The sequence below is a fragment of the Oncorhynchus masou genome, chromosome 6 (assembly GCF_036934945.1).
Source record: "Oncorhynchus masou masou isolate Uvic2021 chromosome 6, UVic_Omas_1.1, whole genome shotgun sequence".
NCBI classification, from domain to species: Eukaryota; Metazoa; Chordata; class Actinopteri; order Salmoniformes; family Salmonidae; genus Oncorhynchus; species Oncorhynchus masou.
The window spans coordinates 34,164,226-34,186,181 of record NC_088217.1 but is presented as its reverse complement, the minus strand read 5'-3'; positions in this window follow the sequence as shown (position 1 = coordinate 34,186,181).

The following is a 21,956-nucleotide window of genomic DNA, read 5'->3' as shown; positions in this document are numbered from 1 at the left end:
TAGTATGATATGTTATGAATTACAGTTAGTTTAATATGTTATGAATTACAGATAGTATGATATGTTACGAATTGAGATTTGTACAATATGTTCTGAATTTGCAATACATATGGTATGTTATGAATTTCAATTTGTTGTGAGTAACGTTAGCTAGATGGCTAGTTGCTAATTCTAATGTTAGCTAGGTGGCTAACATTAGCTAGGCTAGGGGTTAAGGTTAGGGTTAAGGCTAAGAGTTAGGTTAAAGGGTTAGGGTTAGCTAACATAATAAGCAGTTGCAAAGTAGCTAAAAAGTAGTTAGTAGTTGCAGACCTCATTTCATTTTCGCCTTAAGTAACCTTCTGTCTTGTTTGAGTTTCCATTTACTATGTTTAGTCTATGAGACCAGCCTGGGTAAACAAGGTCATTCTTTTACTTGGTATGCACAGTGTGAGCACTCATTCAGGACTCTTTAAATGTATCTGTGCTCATATTTTCACCTTTTATAGTTAAACCTTGGGGAAATGATACATGGATTTAAGTCTGGAAAAAGCAGTCTTGCAGATGTACTGCACAAATACACACACATGGACACACATGCATGCACGCACAGAAATGGCCTGCTCAACGAAGTGTACCAGTCTCTATTTATGTCAGGTAGATGGCAATGTTCTGCAGAGGAAATAAAGATAGCCTCCTCCATAATTATATTTTTATCCTCTCTTACTTCCTCTCTCTATGAATGATGGCATTCAATGTTAAATTCAGTAACTCTGTCGATCTGCGCCCCTCTCTCTCTCTCCCTCCCTTATCTCGTGCATCTCCCTCCTTTCCTACATGTTGCTCCAGAAGCACCAAACTGTATTAATAGTGAAAGCTACAGTAGGTCTGAATGACCTTGGTCTGTGTTCTTTAGGTGATTTGACGCTGTCGGTGCCAATGTGAACCACAGTCTATCTGATGTGGTTAGTGCAGACATGTAACCACGGGGCCAGGCCAGAGTGGGTGCAAAGCAGTGTGGTCCTGGGGTCTCACACACCTGCATGAATGATGGGGTCTACCATTCACTACGACCATGGCGAGAGGTCACTTTTTAACACAGGATTAAAGACAATGCTACAGACAACCTTTAATGCCACTAGGAAAAATTAATATATTACTATACTGTAGTGTCAGAGGTTTCCTGGCATGGTGTAGTTAACCACCATTAGTTAACAGTGATGTACAATTAAATCTGTGGGGAATCACATACAATACTAGCATTTGTATGAAGTACTGTATGATTACACAATACCATGATGACTTGCTAAACCATGCCTTATGCCTCTGTCTCAGCATAAGAACCATGCTCACTGGTGGCTGACTGTCTCATACTGCTGAGACAGGTGAGGGGCAGAGGAGAGGAGAGGAAAGGAGAGGAGAAGTGAGGAAAGGAGATCAGAAGAGAGGAGAGGAAAAGGGGAGGAGACGAAAAGAGAAGACAGAAGAGGAGAGGAAAGAGAAGAGAGGAAAGGAGAAGAGAAGAGAGGAGAGGAAAAGAGAGGAGAGGAAAAGAGAAGAAAGGCGCTGAGTGATTTTATTATCACCACTTCTCATCTAATAGAACCTTAGAGGACTTAAATCTGTGTCACGTTCTGACCTTAGTTCCTTTGTTTTGTCTTTGTTTTAGTATGATCAGGGTGTGAGTTGGGGTGGGTAGTCTATGTTTGTTTTTCTATGTTGGTTTTTGTGTTCGGCCTGGTATGGCAAGGGACCATGGGCACAGGCTGGAGAATATCTGAGATGGAGGCAGCGAAAGCCGAGAGGCGGTGGAATGAGGAAGCAGCACGGCGGCGCGGCTGGAAGCCCGAGAGGCAGCCCCAAAAGTTATTGGGGGGGCACACTGGGCGTGTGGCGAAGGGAGGTAGGAGACCTGCGCCAACTTCCCGTGCTTACCGGAGAGATCCGACAGAGAGGGACCGGGCAAGCACCGTGTTATGCCGTGAGGCACACGGTGTCCCCGGTGCGTGTGCATAGCCCGGTGCGGTACATTCCAGCTCCTCGTATCAGCCGGGCTAGAGTGGGCATCGAGCCAGGTGCCATGAAGCCGGCTCAGCGCATCTGGTCTCCAGTGCGTCTCCTCGGGCCAGTGTACATGGCACGAGCCTTACGCATGGTGTCCCCGGTTCGCCAGCACAGCCCAGTGCGGGCTATTCCACCTCACCGCACTGGCCTGGCTACGGGGAGCATTCAACCAGGTAAGGTTGGCCAGGCTCAGTGCTTAAGACCTCTGGTGCGCCTTACCTCCACGTACCAGCCCTCCGGTGGCAGCCCCCCACACCAGGCTGTCTCTCCGTCTTCTCCCTACAGGTGCTCCCTTCTCCCTACAGGTGCTCCCGCCTGTCCAGTGCTGTCAGAGACTTCCTCCTCTCCAGCGCTGCCAGAGTCTCCCGTCTGTTCTGAGCTGCCAGAGTCTCCCGTCTGTCCTGAGCTGCCAGAGTCTCCCGTCTGTCCTGAGCAGCCAGAGTCTCCTGTCTGTCCTGAGCTGCCAGAGTCTCCCGTCTGTCCTGAGCTGCCAGAGTCTCCCGTCTGTCCTGAGCTGCCAGAGTCTCCCGTCTGTCCTGAGCTGCCAGAGTCTCCCGTCTGTTGGAACTGAGGGGCTCCTCACCACCAGTCCATCTCACTGCTAGATGATGCCACACTTTCAGTGAAATGGCATAGTGTGTGTGAATGTTAATACATACAGTAATACAGTACTAAGAGGCAATTTCAATATCTTTTTCATTCAGATGGTCTATATAGGCAGGAGGAGTATGTTATTGTCTCATGTTCCTGACAATCTTCTGAGCCTCCATGTCAACGAGGACAGGCAGAAGCTAAACAAAAAAACAAGGTCAGGAAATCCATCAATTATTAAAGTGTACTCTTTCATACATTTTCACTGTGATCTCTTAAGAGGTAAAATAGCCATCCCTCGGCACACTCAGCCACATGGAACTCCAATGGGGGGCTGTCTCCCCCCCAACACACAGTGTGAGATTGTGAGAAATGTGAGCTTTCTCTATTATAGTAACACAGAGAATCAGAATATTTGTTTTAAGTTGTGTGAGGTGATGCAGACAAGGGGAACAATGTTTAGACAGACTTTGCTCAATTACAATTCAAGGCATATCTACTGTGTCCCCTGAAAGAGAGTTTGCCTCATTAGCAATTGCAAAATCCAGATCAACAGATTCACACAAAGTTTGTTTCCATTCCATAAAGCAACTGAAGAAAAACACAATTTCTACTGTGTGTACCACTTCAATGAAGAAGAAAAATGCAATTTTTGACAACTCAGTAAAGCATCAACTCTGTCATATTCCTATTTAACGTCAACTCTGTCAGAGAGCTGAAAGTTGTAATAGAATGGTTGTTTTACTTGGTGTTTTCAAATTAATAATTTTACAGAGTTTAGAATTGTTTATATTGAACTTTTATTTTTAGGGGGGGGGGATATGTTTGTTTTGAGAATACAGTGAATTCGAAAGTATTCAGACCCCTTGTGTTACCTATAAGCCTTATTCTAAAATTTATTAAATCGTTTTATTTAACCTATGTTTAACTGGGAAAGTCAGTTAAGAACAAATTCTTATTTACAATGACGGCCTACCCCGGCCAAACCCGGATGACGTTGGGCCAATTGTGCACTGCCCTATGGGACTCCCAATCACGGCCGGATGTGATACAGCCTGGATTCAAACCAGGGACTGTAGTGATGCCTTAGACCGCTGTGCCACTCTCCTACGCAATACCCCATGATGACAAAGCAAAACAGGGATTTAGAAATGTAGATATCACATGTACATACTTTTTTGGACCATTTATTACTCAATACTTTGTTGAAGCACCTTGGGCAGTGATTACAGCCTCAAGTCTTTTTGGATATGATGCTACAAGCTTGGCCTACCTGTATTTGGGGAGTTTCTCCCATTCTTCTCTGCAGATCTTCTCAACCTCTGTCAGGTTTGATGGGGAGCATCGCTGCACAGATATTTTCAGGTCTCTCCATAGATGTTTTATCGGGTTCAAGTCCGGGCTCTGGCTGGGCCACTCAAGAACATTCAGAGACTTGTCCCAAAACCACTCCTGCGTTGTCTTGGCTGTGTGCTTAGGGTCTTTGTCCTGTTGGAAGTTGAATCTTCGCAACAGTCGGAGGTCCTGAGCACTCTGGAGCAGGTTTTCATCAAGGATCTCTCTGTACATTGCTCCGTTCATCTTTCCCTCGATCCTGACTAGTCTCCCAGTCCCTGCTGCTGAAAAACATCCCCAACGCCATACCACCACCATGCTTCACCTTAGGGATGGTGCCAGGTTCCCTCTAGATGTGATGCTTGGCTTTCAGGTCAAAGAGTTCAATCTTTGTTTCATCAGATCAGATTTTCGTTTCTCATGGTCTGAGAGTCCTTAAGGGGCCTGTTGGCCAACTTCAAGCAGAATGTAATGCCTTTTACTGAGGAGAGGTTCCGTCTGGCCACTCTGCCATTAAGGCTGATTGATGGAGTGCTGCAGAGACGGTTGTCCTTCTGGAAGGTTCTCCTATCTCCACAGGGGAACTCTGGAGCTCTGTCAGAGTGATCATCAGGTTCTTGGTCACCTCCCTGCCCAAGGCCCTTCTCTCCCGATTGCTCAGTTTGGTCGGGCGGCCAGCACTAGGAAGAGTCTTGGTGGTTCCAAACTTCTTCCATTTAAGAATGATGGAGTCCATTGTGTTCTTGGGGACCTTCAATGCTGCAGACATTTTTTGGTACCCTTCCCCAGATCTGTCCATTGACACAATCCTGTCTTGGAGCTCTACGGATAATTCCTTTGACCTCATGGCTTGGTTTTTGCTCTGACATGCACTGTCAACTGTGGGACCTTATATAGACAGGTGTGTGCCTTTCCAAATCATGTCCAATCACTTGAATTTGCCACAGGTGTACTCCAGTCAAGTTGCAGAAATATCTCAAGTATGATCAATGGAAACAGAATGAACCTGAGCTCAATTTCGAGTCTCATAGCAAAGGGTCTAAATACTTACGTATTTTTTTATATTTTTTAAATTTGCAAACATTTCTAAAAACCTGTTTTCACTTTGTCATTATGGAGTATTGTGTGTAGATTAATGAGGAAAAACATTCATTTAATCCATTTTAGAATAAGGCTTTAACGTATCAAAATGTGGAAAAAGTCAAGGGGTCTGAATAGTTTTCGAATGTTGTCAAATCTGTCAGTGGCTTGTCAACTCCGTCACTGATGGCTAACCCCCTTAAGATCAATTTTCTTGCCAATATTCTGAAAAAGTATTGAATTACAGTTTTGCAACATATGCATAAACTATTGAAGGATTTTCTGTGCTAAGCTTGAGGGATAATGTTTGCTTTATAAATGTTTTATGTTTTAAATCTAGAAAAACATGCCAGAATGCTAACATAATTAGCCATGGAGCATTTAATAGTGCTATTAAAGAAAACACAAAGAAGTTTGGACATGTATATTACATATTGAATAATCTAATGTTAGAATTAAACAATCAAGACCTTTAAACACTTGTTGGACAATAATTATAAAAAATAAATGCTTTTTATGGTGTCTGACGGAGTTGACATAAGTCCATTTTAAGGTATTGTTTTTTCTCTTTATTCAACCCACCCGCCCTTCATCCACAAAATATTTAATGACCCTAAACCCATCCGCGGACTGCAGGTTATGAGTCAACCTCACTAGCATGTAATTCAAACTTGTAGTGTATTTGAGGTTTAAAAAGGCTTCTAAAGTTTGTAATTTCCACTTTAAAATGTCAAACTTGATTTGCCCTAATGAAAAATGTATCAACCCCTACAAATGTATTCAATTATAATCCACATAGTAATTCACATTTCTGTTGCTGCAGGATTATTTTCCTGCTGTAGCAAACTGCTCAAATGAAGACCCTACATCTGTAGAAACATACGTGATTCACTGCACCTGTGAAAACATCTGTAAGTATGTTTACCGGACCAATAAACATTGATTTGATCAAAATATATATTTCAAATATTGTTCACATTAAGGAAAATATTTCTGAAAAAAAGTTGAGATTGTCCAGTCTTTCAAGATTCTCCGAGCTGATGATTGGAGGATCACATAACAAACTGATTTCCAGCCTCCACATCAACCAAGAGATGATATAATAGGCAACCTAACCAAAGACACCCTCCTCACTGTCACTCACCATTAGACTGGACACCCCTATCCCGCCCAGGTGGGGGCACACATAGTTCCACACCCCGATGCTCCCACGTCGGATCTTCTGGCCCACAGCCAGCTCCAGGAAGAAGAGCGGGATGCCGATGAGGATGAGGAGGATGAAGTATGGGATGAGGTAGGCACCTGAAAGAAAGTGGTCAAAGTGTTCCTGCTATATTCTTTACAATCGACTATTAGGTACATGAGTAGTATTACAGTAATAAGAATTGTGTAAAATGTGGAAAACCTTCCCTATGAAAAAATGCACAAGTTTTGACTGGCTCCCCTGTTGAATCAATGAGATACTTAATATTTACTGTTCTCTGAGCGGTTTCTAGAACACTAATTTTACTTAATTGTGTCTCATTACAAAGGCTGTGGGGAAGGGGAGAGGTAGACAGACTGGGTGACAGACAGACAAACCCTCTCGTTGGTGGTCATGAAATATCAGGCCCACTCAGTGAGTCAGGGAGAGGCCAGAGTTCTGAGCCTCAGGAAACTATGGTGTCTGTCTGTTTGTACTTGACAGTTCTGCATCACTTCAATATGCAATAGCTTTTTGTTTGCCGACACCTTCGAAAATGTTACATATTACTCTCTCACCCTGCAAGCCAGAGCCCATCCAACTAGTGATTTAAGGTCCATTTTAGTATTTGATTTGAATTATGGGGGGTCTAAATTTGGTTCTTCCCAGCTTAATCCAGGAGAGGCTTAATCAGGATGCTACTGTGTTTGATGTGCAGTGGGTGAGTCATCAACAGCAAGATGCAAAGGCTTACGCTGGAGCACTATCACTAATACTCATCCTTCAGGAATGCCAGTTACATAGCCCAGATCTCATAATGGATTGAATATTACAGCACACAAAAAACAAGGTTCTAGAATGAAGGAAGACAGAAAGAAGTACAATCAATGATGTACGTAGAATGTAGTTAAGGAAAGGAAATGTAAATCCTGCATGCTGCTCTTGGCCCCGAGCCAAAGTGTCTGCAGATCAGTTGACACACACTGTCCTCATTTAGCCAGATCCAATCAATCACAGCCTATCTGAACTTGGGTCAACTCACAGCCCTGATATACTTTATAGCATGCTCACTGAGGTAAAGATGTGTACAATCCGAGGGAGAGGTAGAGGGAAATAAGGAGAGAGAGGAAAAGGGCAGGAGGCCCAGGCGTTAACCACTCAACACCATTTAATGTGGCTGTAAATGGCTGTCAGGAGGCAAATTAGGGGTTGAAAGACGGCTGACCTTCTGGGCACACGACCAGGCTGCTTGGTTATAGGAGTCTTTAAATCCTGCCTATTAGCAATATATCCGGAAGAGAGGGCATGTGAAAGACAACCCAGTGAGCACTATCCATGCCAATGTCCATGGATGTTTTTTTTGGACCAGACTAGATTTAGCCCAGACATAGACGTCTATGATGGTTCAGATTTGGTCCGGACCGGAAGTGATTTGGCTGAACATAGAAGTCTTCCACTGGGCACAGGCATCAGTTCAACATTTAGTTTTGATTTACATTTGGTTGAGTTGTCAGCCTCCCATGAATTCAACATGAAATCAACAAAACATTTCCCCATTGATTACTTTTTGCAAATCCAATCAGTGTTTCAAGTTGACTCAACATCACTCACATAGATTTTTGTTGTTAAAATCACATGGAAACAATGTTGACTCAATTTTTACCCAGTGGGCTATGATTGGTTCAATCATGTTTCACAAGTTTGGACAGTACAGTACAGTTCTGTACAGTAAAGTAGAGTATAGTTCGGTACAGTAGAGTACAGTGAAGTATAGTACAGTAATATACAGTAAAGTATATTTCAGTACAATACAGTAGAGTACAGTGCAGCAGAGTATAGTACAGTAGAGCACAGCACAGTTAACAAGAAATTTGTGGACCAGTTGCAAAACGAGACTCCAACCTACAGTGCCTTGCGAAAGTATTCGGCCCCCTTGAACTTTGCAACCTTTTGCCACATTTCAGGCTTCAAACATAAATATATAAAACTGTATTTTTTTGTGAAGAATCAACAACAAGTGGGACACAATCATGAAGTAGAACGACATTTATTGGTTATTTCAAACTTTTTTAACAAATCAAAAACTGAAAAATTGGGCGTGCAAAATTATTCAGTGGTGGTGGGTAGTGGTGGGTAGTATAAGGTGCTTTAGTGACAAAACGGATGGCACTGTGAAAAACTGCATCCAGTTTGCTGAGAAGAGTGTTGGAAGCAATTTTGTAGATGACATCGCCGAAGTCGAGGATCGGTAGGATAGTCAGTTTTACTAGGGTAAGCTTGGCAGCGTGAGTGAAGGAGGCTTTGTTACGGAATAGAAAGCCGACTCTTGATTTGATTTTCGATTGGAGATGTTTGATATGGGTCTGGAAGGAGAGTTTGCAGTCTAGCCAGACACCTAGGTACTTATAGGTGTCCACATATTCAAGGTCGGAACCATCCAGTGTGGTGATGCTAGTCGGGCAAGCGGGTGCAGGCAGCGATCGGTTGAAAAGCATGCATTTGGTTTTACTAGCGTTTAAGAGCAGTTGGAGGCCACGGAAGGAGTGTTGTATGGCATTGAAGCTCGTTTGGAGGTTAGATAGCACAGTGTCCAATGACGGGCCGAAAGTATATAGAATGGTGTCGTCTGCGTAGAGGTGGATCAGGGAATCGCCCGCAGCAAGAGCAACATCATTGATATATACAGAGAAAAGTGTCGGCCCGAGAATTGAACCCTGTGGCACCCCCATAGAGACTGCCAGAGGACCGGACAGCATGCCCTCCGATTTAACACACTGAACTCTGTCTGCAAAGTAATTGGTGAACCAGGCAAAGCAGTCATCCGAAAAACCGAGTGGGCATTGCTGTTATGATTTCAGTTGTCCTTGATGTCCTTTGTTTTAAATGTATTAGTTTGTAGTATTTGTTTTTTCATTGTTGTTTGCTGTTTTCTTCTGCCTTTTCCTTTTTTCTCTGTTGTTCATTCTCTTGGTTATTGGAGCATTGGGGGTTCTTGGGGGTGGGGAATGGAATTAATTGTATTTTTTATTTATTTTTCTTCGGGGGGGGGACTGTGGGAGGGCTCTCGAATATTTGAGGGGCAGCTATTGGGGAACTGTGCGGGGATCTTGGAGGGTTTGGGTTTCACAAGATTGTGATCATGAAAAAGGAAACTATGACATATTTTATGTCACTATCATGCACACGCACCCTCACACATAAGGATGGCTCTGTTGCGGAAAGACTGATACATGTTTGATAGTGTCTTGATGCTGTATTGTTTGTCCTTCATGTTCTAATACTTACTTACATCCATTACACTACCATAAGATTTTGTATTTATGGTAGCATAGCTTCTCAAGGTCCGATAGAGACGAAATCCCCTTTGTCCCTCAGTCTTCCCGCTCTTTCATTCAAACCCAACCCCCTTCTTTTGTGTAACCAGTTGTCATATCGGTTTCGTCCGCTAGGGACGTTTTCTTTTATTGCATGATTAGTAATCAATGTATTATCCATCCTGTGTATATGTAATTCTTTGTGATTATTTAGGTATTTAGTAAATCAATAATTAAGCCAATTTTTGTATTGCTGATTCAACTTGTTATCCAGGGTTCATGAAGATAAACAATAATTTTACGGCGTTCAGATTGAGACTGAATAAGGTGACGATTAATAATTGACTACTATTGATATAAAAGATCTTCAGATCTTTAAGAGTTTATTTGGAAAACAGCAGCTCTATAAACACTCTTCCATGGTGCCCCAGGTTATTAACGAGTTAATTGTTGCATGGCTTAATTTGATCATGTAATCAATCGAGCATTAGGTGATCGGTTTGATAAAATAGCCTGTCATATAATTTAATCAGTCAGAGACACAACATTATTGACGCCGCGTACGAGGAATCTAAAATAGAATGACGCTTTCATTTTGTTTCAGCCTATATAAAATTGAAAAGCAGATTACATTATACAACCAGTTTATTAAATACATTATTGGAGTGGTAGACAGGAAGTGGTGAGCCGTGTGTGTGTTCTGGAGGCTGACTCCGAGTTGTTCTCTTTTCAGGTTCTTCCAAGTAAATTAGACATTTTAAACATTCCCATATTAACCTAGATGAATCAACTTCTCAGGTTAATTAAAGTTTAATTCCCAGATAGCCTATTCAGGTATGATAAATCATTATCATTGGTTAATCAATTTGCTTTTGCAAAATTCATTCATGTCCAACTCCCACATTACTGATACAGTACTGATAGTTCATTAAGGTCTATAAATCGATTAAAATCGTCTTTGCAGCTTCCAACGAATTCCGAAACCAAATATTGAAAAAAATATAATTAATTTTTTCTCTACATTTTTCAAATAATGTGCAAGCTATCAGAGGTGGTCACCACTCCTCTAATTAGTGAACCTCCTGTCACGCCCTGACCTTAGTTATCTTAGTTTTCTTTATTATTTTGGTTAGGTCAGGGTGTGACGAGGGTGGTATGTGTGTTTCAACTTGTCTAGGGTTTTCTGTATGTCTATGGGGTTTCTGGTATTGTCTTGGTAAATGTAGGCCTATGGTGGCCTGGATTGGTTCCCAATCAGAGACAGCTGTTTATCCTTGTGTCTGATTGGGTATCCTATTTAGGTTGTCATTTGCCATTTTGTTTTTGTGGGTTATTGTCTGTGTAGTTGCATGTCAGCACTCGTTAGTATTAGCGGCATGTTCGTTTTGTTTAGTGTTCTTCGTGTTCTTCGTAATTAAAGAAGAATGTATTCAAATCATGCTGCGCCTTGGTCTCATTGTTACGATGAACGTGACACCTCCACCCATAAAAGGATTGATCTCAGCAGCGATACCAATCATGCCATTAGCGGAAAAACTGCAGAAATTGCGAACAATGCTCTCCAAAATCAACCATCGAACGCAGGCTTTGTAACGGTTCTCTCTACTTTAGCCCTTATGTATCGCCATCAAAGATTGGCATGGGTCCAATACTGCAGTGCACAGCTGAAGCACGTGTAAGACATGGCTGACATGAGGGGATAGGTGGAGAGAACCAAGCAACTATTAACAAAAGCAGGAAATGAAAACATTCTGCTAGCCGAGGAACTGCGTTTGAAATCTGAACAATTAAAAGTAATTGCAAATAATTATGATGATGAACGAGCACAAACTCTTCAACAAAATCGTTGTCTCCAGGAACAAATCGATTTAGCCAAAACGAAATAGGATGTAGTCCACTCCAAACTAGATAAATCTGTTGAGTTATCTAAAAAAAGGAGCGCACAATTTGATAACATGCAGGCAGTTTTGTTGAACATTGAACAATGTTCAACTCTAAATACTGCAGACCAAAGACGATCAGTTAATGAACACAATGACTAAGTTGGATGACAAATCAGTAGAAGACATTGAAGTCTCTGACCAAATTAATGATGAGAGAAGATGTAAATATGCCAGTCTCCCTCCTGTCCGGAGCTGCCAGAGCCGCCCTCCTGTCCGGAGCTGCCAGAGCCGCCCACCTGTCCGGAGCTGCCAGAGCTGCCCTCCTGTCCGGAGCTGCCAGAGTCTCCCACCTGTCCGGAGCTGCCAGAGTCGCCCTCCTGTCTGGAGCTGCCAGAGCCGCCCTCCTGTCCGGAGCTGCCAGAGCCGCCCTCCTGTCCGGAGCTGCCAGAGCCACAGCCCCTCAGTCCAGAGCCGCAGCCCCTCAGTCCAGAGGCGCCCTTCAGTCCAGAGGCGCCCCTCAGTCCAGAGGCGCCCCTCAGTCCAGAGGCGCCCTCTACGAGGGTCTTCTGTCAGTAAAGTCAGGTTTTGCGGCCGGAGTACGCACCTTTGGCCATAGAGAGGCTTTTTATTCTCTATTTTGGTTAGGCCAGGGTGTGACTAGGGTGGGCATTCTATGTCCTTTTGTCTATGTTTTGTATTTCTATTTCTTGGCCTGGTATGGTTCTCAATCAGGGACAGCTGGCTATCATTGTCTCTGATTGAGAACCATTTGGAGAAATGTCCTCTGGTCTGATGAAACAAAAATAGGACTGTTTGGCCATAATGACCATCGTTATGTTTGGAGGAAAAAAGGGGAGGCTTGCAAGCCTGCAGGAGGGACAGGTGCACTTCACAATATAGATGGCATCATGAGGTAGGAAAATTAGGTGAATATATTAAAGCAACATCTCAAGACATCAGTCGGGAAGTTCAAGCTTGGTCTCAAATGGGTCTTCCAAATGAACAATGACCCCAAGCATACTTCCAAAGTTGTGGCAAAATGGTATTGGAGTGTCCATCCACAACTCCCTGACCTCAATACTATAGAAAATTTGTGGGCAGAACTGAAAAAGCGTGTGCGAGCAAGGAGGCCTACAAATCTGATTCAGTTACACCAGCTCTGTCAGGAGAAATGGGCCAAAATTCGCCCAACTTTATGTGGGAAGTGTCAGGATTTGGCCAGGGTTGTTCCGGGTTTTGGTCACTAGATGCCCCCATTGTGCTTTTTGACCTTATGTTTTTTCCCTTGTTCCCCATTATTATTTGCACCTGTGCCTCGTTTCCCCTGATTGTATTTAAACCCTTAGTTTCCCTCAGTTCTGTGCTCTGTGTTTGTATGTTAGCACCCAGCCCTAGTGTTCTGTGTATTTTTGTCGATTCCGGTGGATGCTCTTGTGGAATTCTGTTTTTGTTTTTGAGTATCTCTTGAGGCTTTTTTGTGCTATTCCTACCACCTTTTGGATTTGCCATTTTTGTATTGAAGGACTTCTCCTTTTTACTTTATTAAATACACCGTCTTAAGTACTGCTGTGTCTGCCTCATCTTCTGGGTTCTGCTGACTATTTGTGGCTCAGTTGGTTAAGTGACTGTTCGTAACCGGGTCCTGACAGAAACACAGAGCCAAAAATGAACCCAGAGGCAGCCAGTTCCCAGGACCTTTTTGCCATGCTGTCCCACCACCAGGAGACTGTCCAACGCCACGAAGCCGCCCTGGTTCAGCAAGAGGCCTTAATGGCTAGACATTCTCATCTTCTGTCGGAGATGCTGACTTCCATTAAGCAAATATCTGATCGTCTTACCCCGGCAACAGTTTCCGTCCCAGTACCTCAGATTCACGTACCCATGGCAGTTAACCCCCTGGCTGAACCTCGTCTTCCACCTCCCCAACGGTTCTCAGGTGATCCAAGTGCTTGTAAAGGGTTTCTCACCCAATGTTCTCTCTCCTTTGAGCTACAACCCTCGTCGTTTCCCACCGACCGGTCTAAGATCGCTTATATCATCACCCTGCTGTCGGGAAGAGCCCTGGCCTGGGCTACTGCTGTGTGGGATGCCCATAGTTCCTGCTGTGCCAGCTACTCTGCCTTTGCTGAGGAATTCAAACGAGTGTTTCAAGGCCCAAGCAGTGGTTCTGACTCAGCCAAACAGCTCCTGACTCTCCACCAAGGTTGGCGCAGCGTGACGGACTATGCCATCCAGTTCTGCACGGTGGCAGCAGCAAGTGGCTGGAACAACGAGGCGCCCACAGTGTGCTTTCTGAAAGGCCTTTCCGACACTATCCAAGATGAACTGGCCACTCGGGAACCACCGGACAATCTCGAGTCCCTGATCAAGTTGGCCTCACGCATTGACCAGCGTCTGAGAGAGAGAGAACTCAACCGTAGACCTCTAGCCCCTATCAGTCCCAGCTCCGAGTCCCCACCTTTATCCTCGCTGGCTCCATCGGAACCCATGCAGATTGGACGCATCTCCCAGGCTGAGAGAGACCGCCGGATGAGGGAGCGACGCTGTCTATATTGCGGCAAACCGGGCCATTTCTGTTCCACGTGTCCCGGGCTCCAGGGAAACGCTCTGTCCCGTACAGACCGGGGGGAACTGTAACGGGAAACATAACCTCCTCCCATCCGTCCAACTCCCGTCTGCTCATTCCAGTCACCCTCTCCTGGGACAACCACAAGCTTCACCTTCAAGCCTTGGTAGACTCTGGAGCCGCAGGTAACTTCATGGATGGTGTCTGGGCGAAGGAGAATGGCGTTTCCTCTGAACCTCTAAGTGAACCCATGAGGGTCACTACATTGGATGGAAGCCCTTTGGGATCTGGACTTGTCACTCATGTCACTACCTCCTTGCGACTTTCAGTTTCACAACACCAGGAATTGATGAACTTTCATTTGATCTCCTGTTCCGAGTTCCCTCTCGTCCTTGGATACCCCTGGCTTCACAGCCATAACCCTCACATCGACTGGTCTGTGGGCACTATCAAGCAGTGGGGTCCTACGTGCCAAGCTACTTGTATTTTCCAGAATTCCCCGAGTTCTACTCCCGAGTCTTTAGAATCCATCGACCTGACCCGAGTTCCCGAGTGTTACCATGACCTCAAACTGGTGTTTAGCAAACAGAGGGCCACCATGCTACCACCCCATAGACCTTACGATTGCCCCATCGACCTGTTTCCGGGCACTTGCCCCCCCAGGGGTCGGATCTTTTCCCTATCTCCACCCGAACGAGCTGCTATGGATACCTACATCAAGGACGCTCTGGAAGCAGGTCTCATGCGTCCATCCACCTCCCCAGCGGGAGCAGGGTTTTTCTTTGTGGCCAAGAAAGACGGTGGATTACGTCCTTGCATCGACTACCGGGGACTCAATGCCATAACCGTCCGTAACCGTTACCCGCTACCCCTTATGGCCACAGCCTTCGAGCTGCTCCAGGAAGCAGTTGTTTTCACTAAGCTTGACCTGCGGAACGCATACCATCTTGTGCGGATCAGACCTGGTGATGAGTGGAAGACCGCTTTCAACACGCCTACTGGTCACTATGAATACTTGGTGATGCCCTTCGGCCTGACCAACGCCCCAGCGGTGTTCCAAGCGCTCATAAACGATGTGCTTAGGGATATGCTTAACATATTTGTGTTCGTTTACTTGGATGACATCCTCATCTTTTCGAGCTCCCTTCAAGAACACACTAAGCATGTCAGACAAGTACTCAAACGCCTCCTGGACAGCCATCTGTACGTTAAGCCGGAAAAATGTGAATTCCATTCATCCCGAGTACAATTCCTGGGATTTGTAGTGGAACCCGGTCGAGTCCAAATGGACCCCAGGAAGGTAGGGGCGGTAGCGGATTGGCCCACCCCCAAATCCGTTAAGGAAGTTCAGCGTTTCCTGGGCTTCACAAACTTTTACCGCAAGTTCATCAAGAACTTCAGCTTGGTGGCAGCCCCTCTCTCAGCTTTAACCAAGGGTGGCAATGCAAGGTTTTTGTGGGGAAGAGAAGCTGAGACGGCCTTCCAAGGACTCAAGCAGCGCGTTCTCTCTGCTCCCATCCTGATACTACCGACTACGGATGAACCATTTCTGGTGGAGGTAGACGCATCAGAGGTTGGTGTTGGAGCTGTCCTGTCTCAGAGGGGTGAAGACAAGAAGCTTCATCCGTGCGCTTTCTTCTCACACCGGCTTACCCCGACTGAGAGGAACTACGATGTGGGGATTGTGAACTCCTAGCGGTTAAGATGGCATTGAAGGAATGGAGACACTGGCTCGAGGGGGCTTCTCACCCGTTTCAAGTGCTTACGGACCACAAAAATCTGGAGTATATCCAGCAGGCGAATTGAACTCTAGACAAGCTAGATGGTCTCTTTTCTTCAATCGATTCCAGTTTATCCTCACCTATCGGCCCGGGTCGAAGAATCTCAAACCGGATGCCCTGTCCCGAGTCTACGCTCCTGCCATTCGAGATGACACGGACATGCCTGTCCTTCCTGCTGCTAAGATTGTGGCTCCGATCTCGTGGCAAGTTGAGGATACCGTGAGACGTGCTCAAGCTAGCGAACCGGACCCGAAAGGAGGTCCTGCCAATCGGTTGTTTGTCCCCAAGGCAGTGAGGACTCAGGTCCTTCTGTGGGGGCACTCCTCTCGCCTCACCTGTCATCCGGGCGTAGGTCGCACCTTGGAGTTCATCCAGCGTAAGTTCTGGTGGCCTACCATAAGAGAAGACGTTGCCACTTTCGTCAATGCCTGTCCCGTGTGCTGCCAGGGCAAATCTTCTCACCTCCGCCCTCAAGGACTCCTTCACCCTTTACCTGTTCCCCACAGACCCTGGTCCCATATCTCATTGGACTTTATTACTGGACTTCCTCCATCCCATGGCAATACTACTATCCTAGTCATAATCGACAGGTTTTCAAAGGCGGCCAGGTTCGTCCCTCTGACTAAGTTACCTTCTGCCAAGGAAACGGCTGAGTTGGTAATTAATCATGTGTTCCGAGTCTTCGGCATTCCTCAAGATATGGTTTCTGACAGAGGTCCCCAGTTCGCCTCAAGGTTTTGGAAGGCCTTCTGCCAACTCATGGGGGCTTCTGCCAGTCTATCTTCAGGGTACCATCCGGAGTCCAACGGCCAAACAGAGAGGATGAATCAAGAGCTGGAAACCACCCTCCGATGTATGACTCGTGACAACCCGTCCACATGGTCATCCTTTATTGTTTGGGCCGAATACGCGCACAACACCTTGCGCTCCTCCTCCACTGGTGTGTCCCCGCACGAGTGTCAGTTTGGCTATGCTCCTCCATTGTTCCCGGACCAGGAGGCAGAAGTCAGAGTGCCTTCAGCCTTGAAGTTCGTCAGACGCTGTCGGCTTAAAGGCCCGTCTTAATCTTATGCGTTCCTCACAGAGGTACCAACAACAAGCCAACAGACGTCGCCGTCCCGGGCCTACCCTGCGCCCCGGCCAGAGAGTCTGGCTCTCCACAAGAGACTTACCTCTACGGGTGGAGTCTCGCAAGCTGTCCCAAAAATACATCGGTCCCTTCAAGGTTGCCAGGAGAGTTAACCCAGTTTCTTATCGCCTACACTTACCCAGATCCCTTAAGATTAATCCCACATTTCACATTTCATTGTTAAAACCTGTTGTTTTTCTCCCCTTGTCCCGGCAGACAGACCTCCCCTCCGCCTCGTGTCATTGGAGGCCAGCCGGCTTATACCGTCCATCGGATACTGGATTCCCGCCGGGTGCAGCGGTCCTGGCAGTATCTGGTGGACTGGGAAGGCTACGGTCCCGAGGAGCGCTCCTGGGTTCCTGCCAAAGACATCCTGGACCCTGACCTCATTCGTCAGTTCAGGGCCCTCCACCCTGAGAGAGCTGGTAGGAACGTCAGGAGCCATTCCTAGGGGGGGGATTCTGTCAGGATTTGGCCAGGGTTGTTCCGGGTTTTGGTCACTAGATGCCCCCATTGTGCTTTTTGACCTTGTGTTTTTTCCCTTGTTCCCCATTATTATTTGCACCTGTGCCTCGTTCCCCCTGATTGTATTTAAACCCTTAGTTTCCCTCAGTTCTGTGCTCTGTGTTTGTATGTTAGCACCCAGCCCTAGTGTTCTGTGTATTCTTGTCAATTCCGGTGGATGCTCTTGTGGAATTCTGTTTTTGTTTTTGAGTATCTCTTGAGGCTTTTTTGTGCTATTCCTACCACCTTTTGGATTTGCCATTTTTGTATTGAAGGACTTCTCCTTTTTACTTTATTAAATACACCGTCTTAAGTACTGCTGTGTCTGCCTCATCTTCTGGGTTCTGCTGACTATTCGTGGCTCAGTTGGTTAAGTGACTGTTTCTCACTCCGGAGACCCAGGTTCGTAACCGGGTCCTGACAGGAAGCTTGTGGAAGGCTACCCGAAAGGTTTGACCCAAGTTAGACAATTTAAAGGCAATGCTACCAAATACTAATTGAGTGTATGTAAACTTCTGACCCACTGGGAATGTGATGGAAGAAATAAAAGCTGAAATAAATAATTCTCTACTATTATTCTGACATTTCACATTCTTAAAATAAAGTGGTGATCCTAACTGACCTAAGATAGGAACTTTTTTACTAGGATTAAATGTCAGGAATTGTGAAAAACTGAGTTTAAAGGTATTTGGCTGAGATGTATGTAAAATTCCGACTTCAACTGTGTGTGTATATATATGTGTGTGTGTGTGTGTGTGTGTGTGTAAATGGGCAAACATTTCTAATAACCTGTTCGCTTTGTCATTATGGGGCATTTCGTGTAGATTTGAGGGGGGGGGGAACTATTTAATCAATTTTAGAATAAGGCTGTAACACAACAAAATGTTGAAAAAGTGAAGGGGTCTGAATACTTTCTGAATACACCGTATATGTTTCACATAAACAGTTATAGGAATCTCCTTACAGCAATGCCTCGGTATGCCTTGGCACATTCACATCTGAGCTTTCTTTGTTGCAAGTGCAGGATAACAAATGAATCACATGAGAGAAAAGAGAGACCCACATGCTACTCTTGCTACTGTCACTGTTCTTGATGAAGACCTTGAGGCTGATACGTAAAACTTAAAAAATGACATTGATAATAGCAAGAGCAGCATGGGGGTTTCTGCCTCGGTATAAAAACACTGGTTACAATTTACAGTGTAGTATATTACTTCATGATCATTTTGTTTCATTTTTAAAAAGGTCCTTAGATGTGTTTCTAAAAATCATCAACAGTGTACCCACTGTCCTTATTTATCCCTGCTAACTGTTTTTTCACAAGCAAATTTAGATTAGAAATATTGATTATCCGAAAGAAGTTAGACTGGTTTGAAGTCCCTCTGATGTGAATGTTGCATACCGGTAAGTGAAATGAATTTTACTGTCAAGTGTAACTGGGGAGGGATCGATAATTAGCTATGATATCCTCCTTAAAGGCTATATTGTCTAAAAAAAATGTAAAAATTCAGACAGTGGCTATTTAAAAGCATTTATGAAGAACATTTGGTATTGAACAAATGTTCATGAGTTAAAATTATAACTCTATATTATCAGGGGTAACAGGATCCATCCATCTTGAATGTTTAATGATACTCATGGGTAGGGTAGAGTGTTTTCACTGCTTATGAGTGGGGGAGAGACGAGCTCTTAAAAACAATGATTTTCAGCCTTTTATGTCTGCAGCATGAGCTTATAATTCAGTTTAACAGAACTCTGACAGAAATACCAGATAACAGGTGCCTGATGTCCTGGTAGGGTTTCTGACATGCTGCTTGTATAACTGCATAAAATGGCAGGGAAACCCGTAATAATCTCCAAGTTTCATTTGATAGATTTGACACAGATAAAAGAACAGCAGTGGACTCATGTTCCCCCCCCCCTTCTGAAGATTTTTTATATTTTTTATTTGACCTTTTTGATGAATTTCTTATTTCACAGTAGGTAATGTTGACTTTGCATTATGAAGAGGTAAGTAGTGACTTTTTCTTAGCCATCACTTGTCCCAGGTGGCGTTGTGAGCAGTACGTGCTGTCGTTTCACCATTCACAAAAAGATTCTAGAAGGTTCTAATGCTAAGATTATAACGCTTAGTTATTTTATTTGATACTGAAAGCCTTGGATAATCTATTTTTTCTAATGATTATTTTACCAGGGAAATTGACTGAGAACACATTCTCATTTACAGCAACGACCAGGGGGATAGTTACAGGAGGATGAATGAGCCTAAAATTGTCACCAGTACTATTTCAGGAGATCGGATGTTTGTATGTAATGTGTATTTTTACTGTGCTGCATGTGTTTGTTGTTTCTCTGGCCAGTCTTGTCTTTGTGTTAAGGATGTGGCCCGGTCTCGTCAGTCGTCAGCTTATTGATTGATCCTCCAGGAAGCATTTTGCAGCAGGTTGTACCCCATCATACACTGTAGTAAATGCACATTAACACCCCATACTAGTGTATTATGACCTCCCTTTGTGTTCCACATGAAAGGAGTGAACAGGGATTATTCACATGTTTGAGTGTCACAGGGGCTTGGGAAAGAACAACACTTCATGCTGGAAAAGGAGGAAAGACGGATAGACTTGCGCCATTGAAAAAGTGGAAGAGTCAGAACTGTAAAACTGTACAATGTGCAGAGTTTTACCTGAAGATATTTTATGTCATTAACAAACATCTGGTTGATACCGTAGTAAACAAGGAATTCATCTGACAAGGGATAGACACCTTGGTGAGTACATTTTCTAATGCTCTCAGTGGTTACCATTTTTAAAAATCTTTTGCATTTAGACAGAGTCATTATTTACTATGTGAACTAATTGTAATTTGTACATACCATATCAGATTTCAATCATAACAATTGCTATAATGTTATTTTTGAATAAAGAGTTGTATTTAAACATGTCGTTTTTCGTGTGTTCTCTCTTATTCATTTGTAATCTATTTGCAAATGAAGTTGAATGTTGTAGTTATTAGTTTTGCAGGGTTCAAACCAGTGATTTATATACACTTAGATAACTGACAGGGTGCGCTGTTTACAAGCCACCAGACCTCCATCTTGGCACTCAACTACCATTGTTAAAATATATTTTGGAAGTTATAGAATTGCTTTTATTATTAATGTCTACATGCTTCTTCTGAGGAGTGCCAATAGGCGGACTGGTGGCTTCAAAGCCTCTCATTGGTTAATACATAGCATCAGCAATTCAGGGTTTAGGGTTCAAACCTGACAGCATTAATTACAATTTCACCAAATGTTAAGACACGTTCATTCAGCAGTAAATTATGTTGTCTGACTTTGTCCTCTAGAGGGCAGAGTTGCGTAAAGAAGTTGGACGATAACGTCATTTAGATCTTTGCAGAGGCATATGAAATATCAGCTAATATGTTATTACTGATGTTATCTTATTTGAAAACACTAATCAAATGGTTATCTAATCAAATTGGTGTAGTGCAAACAATTGAAAAAATTCCCATCAGACTGAGGTATTTGGAAAGTACTTTCAGACCTTTATTTGCAGTCATTAGTCACTCTGTCTATATTCCTTGTTTCAAAAGGCCATTAATCTGGGTCTTTGAAGCCACTAATCTAAAAATTAACCAAGGGTACAGACTAGGGCTGTTACAGAGACCATATTACCACCACACCGCGTGTCACGAGTCATGACGACAGTCAAATTCCATGTGACCGTTTAGTCACGGTAATTAGGCTTCTCCAAGCTCTGATGCTGCTGACGGTCATTAGTAGCCTACCAAGCTTGCTAACTGCCTGGTACTCAGCACTCTATTGTCCCTCTAATCACATTATTTCAAATATAATCGAAAATCCAATCAAACACTTCATGAGAGCCCATGAGCTCAAGTTGTGCAACATTTCTATAGGCTATGCAATTGCGTGACAAAACAGGGGGATGGCCTTGATTAAAAAGAGGAGGATCCCATCAGCTTTCTATAGGCTAGGCCTTCTATATTTATTTCTCAACTTTCCTAATATTAAACACATTGCTTATCTTTACAACAGGAGTATAGCCTACCTGCCTGGCATGAAAATTAACCACAGGAAAAGCATCCTCTATTCGCTATTTAAGTGCATTGATTACATGTGCATAGAGTGCATGTATTTTTCCCCCGTTTCGAGGCCAGTGCATGATAATGGTCCATTCTAAATCAAAACAAATTTCACACATTATTTAGTATACAGTACCAGTCAAAAGTTTACACACCTACTCATTCCAGGGTTTTCTTTATTTTTACTATTTTCTACATTGTAGAATAATAGTGAAGACATCCAAACTATGAAAAAACACATATGGAACCATGTAGCAACCAAAAAAGTATTGAACAAATAAAAATATATGTTTTTATGAGATTCTTCAAAGTAGCCACCCTTTGCCTTGAAGACAGCTTTGCACACTCTTGACATTCTCTCAACCAGCTTCATGAGGTAGTCACCCAGATTGCATTTCAAATAACAGGTGTGCCTTATAAATTTGTTGAATTTCTTTCCTTAA